Here is a 15589-nt window from a genome sequence, read left to right on the forward strand (position 1 = left end):
TCCATTCCTAAATGATTTTAAACAGCAGAGCCTAGGGATTAGCTAGGGGTTTGCAAAGGAAATGTAAAGGAGGTGGGTAAGGAAGTCAAGGAAGGTGACTACCACCCCTAAGAAGAAGTCAGCAGAGGCCCAGTGTGATGCAGACCCGCCACCTGCCCATCCTCGATGCCTTTTAAAAGCAGGTCAGCCTGATACCCTAAGATACCAGGAGGTGTAGAACCCAGAGATGGCTCTGTCAAAACTCAAAACACTGGGCTGTGGCCTCTGAGAGCAACTGGGTAGCCAACAGTGTTTTCCCAGCTTAGCATCCGCACGGACAGTCCATACTTACCCTGTACGCAGCTAAATAATCGAAGGGATCATTAAGAAGGATGCCTGTGTCATACTGGAAAGCACCTTGAACTTTAAGCCTCCATCAGGCCATTTTTACCATCAGATGTTGCTCTGGCATATAAAGACATGAAGCTATTATGCCCAGAATGTAGGCACCATTCATCTCAACTCCAGCCTTCACATCTTCCCAATGGACCAGGGCCTCCTATGGGCCACACGCTGGCGTATGCTCAAAATTACAGTACAGAGTCCCAAAATCAACAGGGTGGGAATATGGTACCACACAGTCCATATTAGTTGACAAAGGTTTTCAAAAGACTGCCAGAAAATCATAAGCTAACTAACTACTTTATGTATCTGCTTTTCCTGAGGCTGAACGTTGGTAGAATATTTTCTCGGGGGGAGGGGTGGTGTTTTTCAGCCCTGCCCTGGGCAGGGCCACCTGTGTACATGTACCAGCATTCAAACTGAAACTCCCAGCCAGACAGCGTTTCACACATGTGTCTTGCATGTTCCACGGACCACTTGTTCCTCCTACCTGTGATTGGGATTGTCAACTTGACTTCATTAGGAGACACCAAAAGCATTCACGAGGCACACTTTGGGATGTGTCTGTGAGATTGTTTCCAGAGAAGTTTGACCAGAACCTGGGGACACCTTGCAGGGGACTGGCACCACCCCATGGGCTGAGATCCTGACTGAACCAAAGGAAAGAGGGGAAAACAAGTCGAAGCCCAGCACTCCTGCTCTCTGCTTGCTGAACCAAGGAGATGTGAGAGATCCTGGCTGCAGGTCCCACTGCCACACCTTTCTTACCGTGATATACAGTTCCCTTCCAACTGTGAGCCATGGACAGCAAGAGAAATATTGAATTCTCTGCTTCTAGTTGAACAGGCAGGTCAAGGGGTATTACTAGGACAAGCTATGAGTGTCCTTGGGAAAGCACAGAATACCCATGTGTCAGGGAACAGTGGACAGCAACGTGGCTGTGGTGTGCGGCCTGGTTTCCCTGAGGAAGTGGAGCCCTGGTGCTTTCTATTTGAAATGACACACAGTCATCCTCTGGAGAAGGAAAGACTCCACAGTCTCATGTAAGCCAGCCAGGTCTGGGACTGTTGTTCTAAAAAAGACACAAAAATGAATTTAGTTAGTTTCTAAGTCTCAATGTATTTGAAAGCAACATTAGTATTCGGTTTGCAACACTAGTATTGGGTTTTGTTTTGTTTTATGTTGTTGTTATTGTTTTTGGTTGGTTGGTTGGTTGGTTGTTTTGCCTTATTCCAATAATACAAGAGGATTGGCTAGAGAGAAATAGGGTGTGGGAGAGGCTTCCGTGAAGGGGGGATTGTGGAGGATGAGGTGGAAGAAGGGACTGAGTGGGCAGGGGGGAGAAGATCACTAGGGTGGAGGAGAGTCAGGGTGAAGATTGGGAGGGGTAGGGATGGACAGGACTGGGGAAAGTCTGGCAGTGAAGGACTGGAGAGACGGTGGGATAGGGTAGGGATGAGGGTGAGACTGAGTAGGGATGGGGCTGGAGAAAGGGAGAGGAGTGTGAGATGTGATAGGAGATTAAAGGATAATGGGACACAGGGAGAGGAGTAAAGGGAGCGGAGGAAGAATATACATTCTCTCTCTGTGATAATTATCACCCATGCTAGAGTGTCACCAAATGAGAAATTCAGGTGACTGAGGGAGCTGTGTTCTTATGATTCATTTTCAAACAATCATCCTATTGTCCTTAGTGATTCAACAACAGAAATTGCTTTAACTTTTACTTGTGAGCACTTACTTGATGGTATAGTCTCCCTCGAGATCCACTATAACCTTCTTGACTGTGTGGAGAGCAAGAGACAGTGGCCTTTCCATTGTGCTCCCAACTGCCAGAGAACCCTTGGCTCATCATGACTACAGCTGGTAATTTCACAGCATCCGAGCCCAGAAAGACCTCCAGCTAGTGGAAACCCTTATCTGTGGGTATGCTGTGGATAAAAGCTAAGCTCCTTCACCCTCAGGTCCTTCCACAGGGGAAGGCATTCCTGACCCTCTCTCTGTGACAACATCTATAGGGTCTGACCATGGTCCCATCCCTAACCCATCCCCTGCTCTGCCTCCTGGAACATCCCTACCTTATTTGTTCTTCAGGATCTGTTATTAAACAAGAGAGAAACCAGAACCAGCTTCATTGGCAGCCTTAATATCTGGTTGCTATGAGATCTGTGTACACGACAGAGCTGTCCTTGATATGATAGATCCTGTGAGAGCCAAGGGTCTCGAATCTCTAAGAATAAAGCTTAATTCAGAGCTAGGCAAGGGCATCCATGCTTTCATGTAAGTGCTAGAGCATCCTGAGTTCCAGACTAGGAGCACAGGAGAGCTGAGCATGGGAAGAAGCTGCCTTCAATCAGGCTGGGCTTGTGGCTTTGCCACCAATACAACTTCCCATAAGCCTCACTTAAGGAGGCCTGGCTTGGGATCGGGGGGAACCGGGACTCATTCACACGGCTTCCTTACACAGGGGAAGGGAAAGGTGGTCCTTCCTTCCTCTCTTTCTCTCTTCTCTCGTCTTCTCTTTGAAGCAAGCAGGAGCAGAAGGAAATGGGCATTCACTATAGAAGCAGAGTCAAGGCTGATACTCATCTCCTGGTCTCACACCAGTGGGGTCCTTAGTGTGTGGGGAGCTGTGTACCATCTGGTCTAGAAAAGTAGAATGGTTACAACTGCATTGCATAAGCAGGGACACACACACACACACACACAGAGAGTGAGTCCCTAATGAATGCTCTCTAGTTTTACCACTGCAAACTAGAGAATGGCCTTGAAATCCCAAGGTGTGTTATTACTTTCTGTACTCAGCCCTGCAAAGTGTAAGTAGTTGTTACAGTGTAGTTTCCAAACTGGCTCACAGACCACAGCCTGCCCTTCATAGAGCAGCTCCTACTGTGTCAGAGGCTTTTACAGCAGGAAGTCAAGGAGAAGAGATCCTGGAAATAAATCACAGCAGGCAGAGATTGAGAGAAACTCCCCTCATACTGAAAAACAATCAGAACCTTTGAAGCCTCCTTCAAAATGAATATCTGAGATGCTCGGAAAGGAAGAGACATTCCTGGTCATCAAAACTGCAAGGAAGAAAAGCTACTGGACTGTGGGAGGGAACAAGACCACAGAAGTAAGCTCAGCCTTGCGTGTGTGTGTTAGCCCTACCACCACCAACAATAACCCTAGTCTAGTATCTATCTAGTAACTAGTATCTAATACCTAGTATCAACCATGAGCTTTTTCCCATATAGATAATCTAAATTGTGCAAATGTTTTAGGTTTTGTAGGCCATGTATGAAGTCTTTCACTTGTTTTCATTGTGTTTTATTTTATTTTATTTATTTATTTTATGTATATGAGTACACATATGTATATGTGGTTGTTAGGTATTGAATTTAGGACCAAGACTCGCTCAGGTCAACCCCACTTGCTCTGGTTGGCCCGCTAACTCAGTCCCTCCTTGCTCCAGCCCGAAGATTTACTTATTATTATAAATATGTATACTGTAGCTGTCTTCAGACGCACCTGAAGAGGTCGTCAGATCGCATTACGGGTGGTTGTGAGCCACCATGTGGTTGCTGGGAATAGAACTTGGGACCTTCTGAAGAACAAGTCAGTGTTTTTACCCACTGAACCATCTCACCAGCCTCATTGCTGTTGTTTTTTAATAACCACTTAAATATTTCCAGATCTTTTTGTTGTTGTTGTTGAAAATATATACTGAAATAAGACAGATGTGTGCTCCTGCTCTAGGGGACAGAATCGGAGTCCCTGGCACAAAGGAATCCATAGGAGATATGCTTAGAAGAGTTAGGTTATTCCCCAGTGCTGGCCTTGGCTCTAGTGAATGCAGGGACAGCATTACCATAGATGGGCCTCACTGTGGGTGAAGTTCCCACACCCAGTAACCTTCCTGCCCTGAACACCTGAGCTGCACATTTAGCTAAGATCATTGCATACAACCAATGCACCACAAATAATGCACACTGAAGGCAGATTTTCACTGGAGCAATAAACTCTAAAGTAGGGTCTCAAAAAAAAATTGCTAGCAAGCCAGATTCTAAGGACTCTAAGCTCATAATCAAAAATCCCAAAGCAGCTGGTATGCCTGTAATCCCAGAATTTTGGAGGCTGAGCCAGAATGATCATAAATTTGAGGTTAGCCTGGACAAGATCTTTCTCAAAATAAGAAAAATTTAAAAACTAAACATACAAGAGAAGACAAGATATAATGGGGAAGAAAATACAGAGGATAGGGAATGTGGGAAATAACAGGGACAAAGTATATAATACAAGTTCTAAGGAGCCCTCCGATTTCTAAGATATCCTAAAGTCTGAAGACAAAACCCTGAGTGTTATTTCAGGTTTCATCTGCAAAGACACCAATTAAGAAGGGAAGACAGGGCCAGGCAGTGGTGGTGCACATCTTAATCACAGGATTCCAGAGGCAGAGGCAGGAAGATCTCTGTGAGTTTGAAGCCACCCTGGTCTACGGAGCAAGTTCCAGGACATACGGAGCTCAAGGCTACATACGGAGGTCCTGCCTTGAGGAAAGCAAATTAAAGAAGGGAATGCAGAGGCACTTTAGTTGGTTGGGTTGCTCTGACTTTAGGATGATGGATTTAGAGAATCCTGAGTTTTGTCAGTGGTTTTCTTGCTTCAATGATTTTTAGAAGCTATTTAACGTTTTAGTAGGAAAGGATTATCACTTCATACTTTATCTGCAGGGTCCCGTGAAGCTTGATCCTAGCTGTGCCTCCCAGTTGACTCCATCTGAACACAGGCTGAAACCACATTGTTGATTCAAACATAGATCTCAAGAGGTAGAAAGAGGCCCATGAAGTATCATACTGGCAAACACAGGAACCAGGAGGGCCAATAGTTTCCACAAAACCAATTCCATGTTGCTTTTTTGTGCCTGATAGCACTTAGTCAACCTGACTCAAGCCAGGGTCATCTGAGAAGAGGAGACCTCAGCTGAGAACATGCCTGTATTCTGCAGATTAGCCTAGAGGGACATTTTCTTGATGGACAACTGATATGGAAGGACCCAGCCCACTGTGGGTGGTACCACTTCTGGGCAGGTGGTTCTGAACTGTATGAGAAAGCAAGTTGAGAAAGCCATGGAAAGCAAGACTGTAAGCAGTGTCCTCAATGCTCTCTACTTCAGCTCCTGCTTCCAGGTTCCTGCCTTGATTGAGTTCCTGCCTGGGCTTGTAAACTCTAAGATTGAACAAATTCTTTCTTCCCATCTTGCTTCTGGTCAGTGTTTTATCACAGCAATAGAAAAGCAAACCAGAACACCATAGTTAGTGAAAAGACCTTCTTTATTGAAAATCTGCCCTACTGGCCTTGCAGACTGACCTAAACAGGGCCCTCAAAACGGTGATCACAATCAGTACTGTCGTATAGACGCCAGGCTGTCCATCCAACAACACTTGAATGCCAGTACTAAGTGCTTTGTACAGCCCTGATCACACAGCCAGTAAGGGCAAAACTGGTCATGTGCCTGTGCTTTTTTTCTTCTTTATTAAGATTAAAATCACATCATTTTCTCTTCTCTTACCTCTAAGCCCTCTATTATGGCCCCCTCGCTCTTTCAAATTCATTGTCTTTTCTATTTAATTGCTGTTATATGCACATATGTGTATGCATAAACATGCATTCCTAAATGTAACCTGCTTAGTCTATGTTTGTAGGGATTGGCGTGCTTCCCTGGGGAAGACTGTTTCCCAAGCCTCAGGATTCCTTAGTCACCCGTGGTTCTTTGTGAAGGTTTGGTACCTCGGGGTCTTTCCCTGTCCACTGTGGCGTGTCCATTGTAGTTGTCCTTGTTCGGCTCACATTTAGGAGTCATGTTGGTGACATCTTTATGGGTGTCGCTGCTGAAGCTACTAGAAGTCACAATGTGACAACAAATTCCCTGATCCTTCATCCCTTACAATCTTTCCGTCTCCTCTTTCACAGTGTTTCCTGAGTGTTGGGTATGGGAGTTGTTTTCTTAATGTATCCATTGGGACTGGGCTCCACAACTCTTACATGCTCGTCTTAGGCTCTTGGAAGTAGTTCTTATTCTTGGCTGTTAAGGTAGTGCAGTTCCAGCATAGGTAAAACATTGGATTTCATCCCCAGCAATGATAGATAGATAGATAGATAGATAGATAGATAGATAGATAGATAGATAGATAGATACACAGACAGACAGACTGGTTTATCAACACTCATTCTATTACTTACCTTCTTTCTGAAAAGAAATGTAAGAAATTTATCTTTTTCTGTCCATATAAAATAAGAAAGGAGATATTTAAATTAACATAAAAAGGTACTGGAGACATGGCTCAGAAGTTAAGTGCACTAGCTGCTCTTCCTACAGCTGTCTGTATGTAACTCCAGCTCCAGGGGACCAAATGCCTTCTTCTGGCCTCAGCAGTTAACTGCACACACTTGGCATACAGTCCCCAAACATACACATAAATAAAAAATAAAATCTTAAACCTAGCACAGAAAGGAAGAAGGGAAAAAAGTAACTGTGGTAGAATATCTAACAATATTTCCTCAGCTGAGTGGCCAAAATTAACAGAAGTGACTGCCATGCTGATAGCAAGGTTCCTTGAGACATGAGATAAAAATGATTACATAAGAGCCTCTGTGATCTTCCTCTCCAAAAGTCCATAGTATAACCCCAGTAGAGCCATGATGGCAATGGTGCATTAGGCAAATGCATATTCTACACAATGCATGACCAAGTCCTCCTAAACACTGCCAGGTGACATCATCTTAATGAAGTTACAGGAATTAGCAAAAGATCAAAGAAACCCAAGAGGCAGGACTATTCCATATAATGTGTCAGCCTTCTTGGAATCATGAGACAGAGGACAGTAGGGGAAAACTCAAAGACAGAAACCAAAATAAAGTCTGGAGTTGTACGTGGAAACACACCAGGGTGGATCCATTCCTTAGTTGGCACAAGTGTGCAGTGGAAGAATAAGATGTGTGTAAGGAGTACAAGCTCTCCCTGGAGTGGCTTTATAATTTTTGTTAACTCTGTAATGACTTTTAAATGAGCTTCATCACATACTGTTTAATTACAAGAACACAGAAATGTGTATCTGGCCCCATTGTGGAACATCCTTTCCCACAAATGTTAGCAACACAACAGAGGACACGGTACTCTGAGAAGTCCAGATGTTCTTACAGCAGGACATTGGGGCAAAAGGTTTCTTGACAATTGGGGCAAAAGGTTTCTTGACAATCGATTCCAGTTGAATAATATATATTGTATTGTTGTATGACTCTTTTGCCTGAATGTATGTCTTGTAGCAGGTGTATGCTGGGTGCCCACTGAGGTCAGAAGAGGGTGTTGGTATCTCAGGAATGGAGTTACTGATGATTCTCACGTGCCATGTGGGTGCTGGGAATTGAACCTGGTTCCTAAGAAGAAACAACCAGGGCTCCTAACTACTGAGCCACCTCTCCAACCCCAATTTTAAGATTAAATTTTTATGTGTCTTCAAGGCAAGGTAATTGGGGGAAAACGTCAAGTGAGAAGCTGACCTTCAGGACTCATGTCAGAGTTATTCAAAAGTAGTAGCCAGATCTTCTAGCAGACTGTAAAACAGTATCTGCCCTTCCTGATGGTACTTGGTAGTTGAACCAATTCTCCCAGTAGGGGGCTCTGGTGACCATTAAATGGAAATATTTCCCTGTCATTGGAGAACATTTGGTGTATGAATTCAACAAGTTTATAGGGCAAAGAGTAACTGTCCAGAAGTTGCCCCCAGTAATATGTGCATAGTACCAAAAAGAAGGTAGCCAGCAGCAACCTGCATGTTCAAGGATGCTCATGGGGGTGAGGGTGGGAGGTGGCTCTACAGCCTGAAGGTGTCCTTAGGCCTATATATTGCTGAAACTATTAGAAAACCAGAAGTCTCAGATGTGTCTCACAATAGTGATGGTGACAGCACGCTTTTGGACTATCACCCTTGAACTTACTGGTCAACCACAAGTGTCTTTCCTATCCAGCACTTCACAAAGTTGCTTATACTTTGACTCCCTGCATCTGAACGCAGCAGCAAAGGCCTGGGTATGCTCATGTACACACACATATATGCACACATACCCAAAAACACTGATCCAAGAAAAATTACCTAATGATCTCCGACCTCTAGTAAGTCCAAGTTTAACACAGAACCGGGAACTCATTCCTTAGGTCTTGAGATGCCTTGCCCCTGACATGTTCATACTGCTTTATGCCGCTTCCCACTCTTTGTATATATTCTAACTCTATTGACTTTCTTCAGCCTCTTCAAATTCTAACACGCACAGTACTCTCTAGCCCAGGCTCTTTCTTCTATCTGAATGGCCTCTCCCTAACTCCCTTCTTCTAGTTAATCTATCCTTTAGCTTTCCCTTGGGGGTGGGGACTGTGTTTCTTACTAAATAGCACTCAGCACACCAAACATACCTACACTATTATTAGATTAATCATCCAGTCTCCTTTCTAGACTGCAAACAACACAAGTTTTAGGTCCGTGTTGTTTTCTTTGTGTCTCAGTCCATAACCAAGGATCTGGCTAGAGACTTCTAATGTGTACTCACAGAATACAGAATTGGACGAGGGACTGCAGAGATGGCACAATGGTTAAGAGCACCGCTCTTACAGAGGACTGGGATTAGTTCCCAGAACCCAGATGACAGCCCACAACTAACTCCAGTTCCAGGGAACCCTTTACCCTCTTCTGGCCTCTGAATGCCCTGCACACAGATGGTACATATACATACATGCAGGCAAAACACTCACACACATAAAATTTAAAAATCAATTAATAACTAAGAATTGAAAGAATTACCACAATACCTGACAGATATCCTATCACACTCCTATCTGATCAATGCTTTTCATTCAAAATAAATAATATAGTCCACCGAGGGGCTAGAATTAGTCCTATCTGGCTATTATACTGGGCTGTCTGGGACACCTGGGGAGGAAACTGGGAAGCATAGCATTTAAATGCTAACTAAACATTAAGAAAAAAATAGAAAAGAATAATAAGAGGACATATATTTTAAAAAATTAACATTTTCACTGGGCAGCAGTGGCAACACATCTTTACTCCCAGCACTTGGGAGGCAGAGGTAGGCAGATCTCTGAGTTCAAGGCCAGTCTGGTCTACAGAGTGAGTTCTAGAACAGCCAGGGCTACACAGAGAAACCCTGTCAAAAACAAAAACAAAACAAAAAACAAGACAAAAACACCTTGCCACCTTCAAGGCAGATCATCGGAAGTATCTCAAGATGCCTGTGCAGATGGGGACATTGCACTGGATGAGAGAAAACTGGAACACTGTGATTGACTAGGTCAAGGCTGGAAAAAGCAAGTCCTGACTCAGCTCAGCCTCTCCTGTGTCTGATGCTCATGAGAGCAGCCTGCCTGGCAGACCTGGAACTGAGGTGATCCAACTACAGAAAGTTCACATTTGCCAATCTGTTGTCCATGGAGGTCTCTAAGTGACTCTTACACCCTCCTAACAGAATGTCACTAATATTTAAAAGTATCCTTGCTGTCTACTAAAATCCAATCTCCTAAAACTGTATTACACATTTCTTGTTCCAAACATGAAATTAGCCTTATCTCTAAAAAGTGGTATGTGGAGATGCAGGCTGGGGCAGTCACTGATCTAGGCTTTTCTATAGTGCACACATTTTTATTTATGGAAGAGAGGAAGGATAGAAGAAAGGAGAGAGGGCACAGGGAAAGAGAGCAAGAAAAGCTACCTCATGACTTTATACTGATACTTCAGGTTAAAACTTAGTTCTCTGTTCAGACTCTTCCCTGCAGCAACCCTGCTTCCCATTCCTGTTAGGAAGAGAACTCCAGGGCACAGAATGGTGAGACAGAAGCGCCCATGATTACCCATTCTGTGCCACATCTACAACAAGCACTTGGGTTTCAGAGTTTACCATGACAATGACAAAACCCCTCCCCACACCCCACAGTGAAAGTGAAGTCAGAGGCTTTTAGCTTCTTCTGAAGGAATCTCTAGCCAAATGGAGTTGAGTCTGTGACTTTTGCCCTTCTACAGAAGTGCAGGCTGCTTTCTGCAAAGCGGAATCAAGTTATTCAGACAAAACTCAGTTTTGCAATTGGCATATGGATGGATGTGTGTGTGTGTATGTGTGTGATTTTAAGTATACAATTCTATTATATATTATATAACTATAATTTAATTGTCAAGCAAAGCCATTTGTCGTCAAAATGGATTGGGCATGACGTCACCTTCCTTTGATCTCAGCAAAGGAAAGGCAGAGGCTGGATCTCTATACATCGGAGGCCAGCCTGGTATGCATAATCAGATCTGCTTTGATTATCCTCGTGTGTGTGTGTGTGTGTGTGTGTGTGTGTGTGTACACAGTTCAATATTAAAACCTGAAATTTTACATTGTCCACCATTATAAACATCAAGGGCTTTAACTAAAGGATTGTGTTAAGAAGTCAGAAGAACATTCAGAGCAATGGGAGGAAGACATAAGTGAGAACAAAAATTAAACCAAAAGCTGAGGTTAGCCACGGTAGCTTCACTTCCCATAAACACTTCCTTTGCAAGGCCTGGAGAGTTTACAGCATCGAACTTCCCTGAGTGCTTGAAGAAAGCAGTTGCTGCTTCCCAGCGTCTCCTCATGCTTCACAGGATAAAGTAGAGAGCAGATGATTTGGCTCCAATTAGACTCAACTCAGACCACCAGGCGACCCAGGCTTCATTAGCGGCCTGCTCACCCTGCCCCTGCAGAGACTCATTAGAACAATGAAAACTAGACTGCTGGACAGACGAGAGGAAGAACTGTGGCATGGGAGAGAGCCACGACTCCATTCATCACTGACCCATTGGCATAAGAGCCAGCCATGACTACATTCATCACCAACACACTTGGCATTTGTGAATCACTTCTCATTTCTTAGTCGCAGGAACAAATTAAACCCAATTTCCTTGCTGGGACTAGTAGCCACAGTAAGGGCCTGGGCAGTTTTCTCGGCATCATTATTCCTTCAGAAAAATCATCCAGTCTGGTGTGGTGTCATATACCTGTAATCCCTGGACTCTAGAGGCAGAAGCAGGAGGATTGCCACAAATAACAAGTTCCAAGCCATCCAGGCCTACACAGCAAGAACTTCTTTATTTTAGATTAATTATTTATTTATTTTATATGTATAGGTTTGCTCATATGTATGTCTGTGCACCACATGCATCGAAAAAGGGTGTTAGATCACCTGGAACTGGAATTAGAGACAGTTATAAGCCACCATGTGGGCACTGAGAATCGAACCTGGGTCTTCTACAAGAGCAATGAATGTTCTTAATGCTACTCTTATGTTTGCTCGCATAAGCATTTCCTAAACAACAACATAGGACCTAAATGGGAAGCCTGACATGATGGGGCTCACTTCATTTCTCAATTACTATTAGCTGAGTACAGTAGGAGACACACATAGCTCTAGACTTATGTCTCGAGATATAGCAGAAGCACACACAATAGAGACAAGAAGTAAATTATCCACATATTACCAGGCAGTAAGTCACATATACAAAAAAACAGAAATGAAACCAGCCAGTCATGCTAACACATGACTATAACACAAACTCTCAGAAGGCAGAAGTAGGGAAAGATCGCTTCCAGTTTTAGGCTAGCCTGGGCTTACATAGAGAATTCAAGGCAGCCCTGTACTGGATTATTTAGCAATACTCTGGAAAAAAAAAAAGACATCAGAGAGGGAATCTAGGAGGTAGGTGTGAGAATGCACTTATATTTGTCAACACTGCTTCAGGGCAGTCAAAGTGAGTGGGTGATCAGAGACAAGACCTAGGACAATGACTTTCAGGATAGTAAACCTCCTGCTAATGGCTAACAGGCTCCCCAGCACCGCCATGATTATGCAACCAGAGTATAGGATCTGTGGTATTCTCTCTAAACCAACAGAGAAACCATTTCAAACCCAAAAGGAAAATAATGACTGCAACACATTCTCCAATGAGCAAAGATCTTCCTGCCTTCCCCATTTGTTACCTGGGCCTGGCCCATGGAATGTGTTCAGTTGTTCAGTGATTGGCCAAATGATTACCTGGCTCATACACATAAAGCCAAACTCAAAACAAGTAAGCAATACCCTGAACTCTTTGTGTCTTGGCAGAGCTCTGCCTTTCTGCCCTGTTCATTAGGATCAGGATGCCCAGAACAGAGACAAGGGAGACAAGGATATGCTTGAGGAAGCCTCTTTAGGTGGTGGCCCCTATGCAATGTCAGTATCTCCACTCAGCTGGAATCTTTTGCCTAAGCAGTTCTTGGGACATCTGCTCTGTGTTATCCAGGGTTACACTCTAGAGATATCTGCATTTGTCATGGTCTCCTCCTATACAATGTATATTCCGCTTATAATTATAAGAACTTTATTAGATTGGCTCACACAATCTGTGCCACAATGACTATCTGCGCAATGGAGAAGCAGAGAATTCTGTAACTGCTTGGCCCTAGAAGTTGGAAGCTTGAGAACAAAATTGAAAAATGATGCTGTCCCAGTCTGAGATTTAATGCCTGGAAGCATCTTGGAGAGTGTCTGACTAGGATTCTGAAAGGATGCAGAAGGCAAAATTGTGTCCATGAGTGACACAAGCAGCAATGTGCACATCTGCTCCAGAGTAGTAAAGCTTGCACCTACTGGTTGGTTCCCTCCTTCCTCTACCTTTGTTCCATTCAAGGCTCTAGCCTATTGGACAGTGCCATCCACGTTCAAGGCAAGTCTTCCCCCTTTAAGGGCTGGCCCCTTTGTCCATTTTCTGTCTCTGGAAACACCATCATGGATACAGCCAGAAGGTGCTTTGATAATTTTCTAGGTTCCAATCTGGTTGACAACCTGTTCCAATCAGGTTAGCAATCAAGATTCACCATCCCAGTAGGTAACATTCCATACCAGACAGTCCACAGCATGGTACCAATGAACTAAACCTGCTGGTGTTAGCATTCTGTCTAAACTCCACCCTACAGTTAACCTGGCAACAGCCAGGTATGCTCCTCCCCACAGTTACCTGGCAACAGCCAGGTAGACCTGACTCACTAAGTATGGCTAAGTCAAGTGTCTCACCACTAGCAAATAGAATGTGGCAAATATGATGCTATATGTCCTGCTTTCATTCATGTTACTGTAATAAAATACCCTAATAAAAAATAGCCTAGGGAAGAAGTTTATTTAACTCACTATTCCAGGTTGTAGTTTATCATTGCTGGGAAGTCAAGGCAGAAACATAATACAACTAGTCATATCCACAGTCAAGAGCAGAGACAAATGGATGAATGAGTGTTTACTTATATTCAGCCCCCTCTTTACACTTAATAAGCTGCAGGATCTCTCTGACTAGGGAATGATGCTGCCCACAATGGGCAGTATCTTCCACTTCAATTATCAAGAATAAACAAAACATGTTCACAGGACCAACCTGATTTAGACAATCCCTCATTGAGACTCTCTTCTTGGGTGATTATAGATGGTGTGAAGTTGACACTTAAAACTAGCCATCACATGTCACTTCTTCGAATAAATTACAAAATGTCTGCAATTTCCATCTTGTCCTTTTTGTTTCATTTTCACCTAAGCTGGAAAAAGCAAGAGGCCAGACTGTGAGTGGTGCTGTGGAAGGGCTCATATGACAAAGAGCTGATAGGACAATATGTGCCTGTGTGCCTTGAATGAAGGTACTCCACATAAGCCACAGCAATTACCTTCAGGAAGCTCAAATTAGTAGACTATCTGCATGCTATGTAGATAATAAGTGTTCCTTGCTGCACTGCATATTAGAGGCTGTCATAATCAACATAAGATCTTTGTTTTTGCTTTTGTTTTCTTCTTTCTCTTTTAAATTTTTCTGCTTCTCTTTAGAACTAAAGTTCTAGAGTCTTCAAGCCTCTGAGAGCCACTCTCCATGCAGGAGGATTAATACCTATACGAAACAGAAATAGGCAACTGTTGCTTCAGATGCAGCAGAAACATGATGAGACCTCTCAGGTTACTGCAAAGTCATGGGAAAGAAGTGACTCAAGGATCCTGTGTTCCAACTTATGACTCTAGCTATTACAGTAACACACCGTGTTTTCCTATGATTCTATAAGAGTGCCATGATTTTCCCTTGACAGAATATCTAGTTACATTCTACCCATCCCTCTGAGTCTACTTCAATGTTGGGAGGTTCTCCCAACTCCTAGACAGGGTTAGCACTTTCTTCTATTCTGTGTACTAGCTGATGGCGGAATATTCAAAGGATGACTCAGAGAGCAATACCAAGGAAGTCATGTTGAGCAAACTTGCGTCCCTGAACAACTTCAAGGAGCAGAGATTCCCCTGCCCTGCCTAGAACTGTGACATGGTAAGAAGAAATCAGCCTTTATCAAATGAACCCTGTAAATTTGGGTACCATTTATTAGAGCATTGGCTTGTACTTACTGAGCAGGAACCCATCTACAAAGCATCCCAGTGAGTCAGGAAACACCGTTAGCCCCAGGAGAGCCTCTTGGCTCATCATCACATCTTCAAACCTTGATATTGGGATCATCTTGGTGCAACAAGTGTACAAAACCTGATCCAAAGACAGCCAGGTGGAGACTGTCTTGTGCAGGCAGCCAGGTGGAGACTGTCTTATGCAGGTAGCCAAGAAGTGGAGGGTCACTTCTGCACTAGGTAGAGCTTGAGCATAAGACCTCACCTACACAGTGGCACACTTGCTCCAACAAGGCCACACCTATTCCAACAAGGCCACACCTCCCAATACTGCCACTTTCCACAGGCTAAGCATATTCAAACCACCACCCTAAGAATACTTAAAAACCCCAGTGAGTTCAATTCTTGAAAGAACAGAGACCTGTAAGAGACATCACTGGTGTGCTGTAGCTCCCTCAGTATGTTTATACTGGTCACTCCTCGACACTGCATCCATATGTCCTCGAAATAGCTCTAGGCTGGGCCTGCCAGACCAGCAGAGACAATCAGATCCCTTCCAGAAGAGTGTATGCTTTGACATTAGATCTCATCTTCTTCTAGGACTGGGAACCATCTAGACTTGTAATGAAGTGGCAAAAAGATAAGGAGATTTACATTATGGGCAGGGAAAGAAGCCCCTTTACCCCCATAATTCAGTTGGACTCTCAATGGACAGCAAAGATTTCAGTGCAATTATCAGCA

This window comes from Mus musculus, chromosome 8 (assembly GCF_000001635.26).
Source record: "Mus musculus strain C57BL/6J chromosome 8, GRCm38.p6 C57BL/6J".
Taxonomy (NCBI): domain Eukaryota; kingdom Metazoa; phylum Chordata; class Mammalia; order Rodentia; family Muridae; genus Mus; species Mus musculus.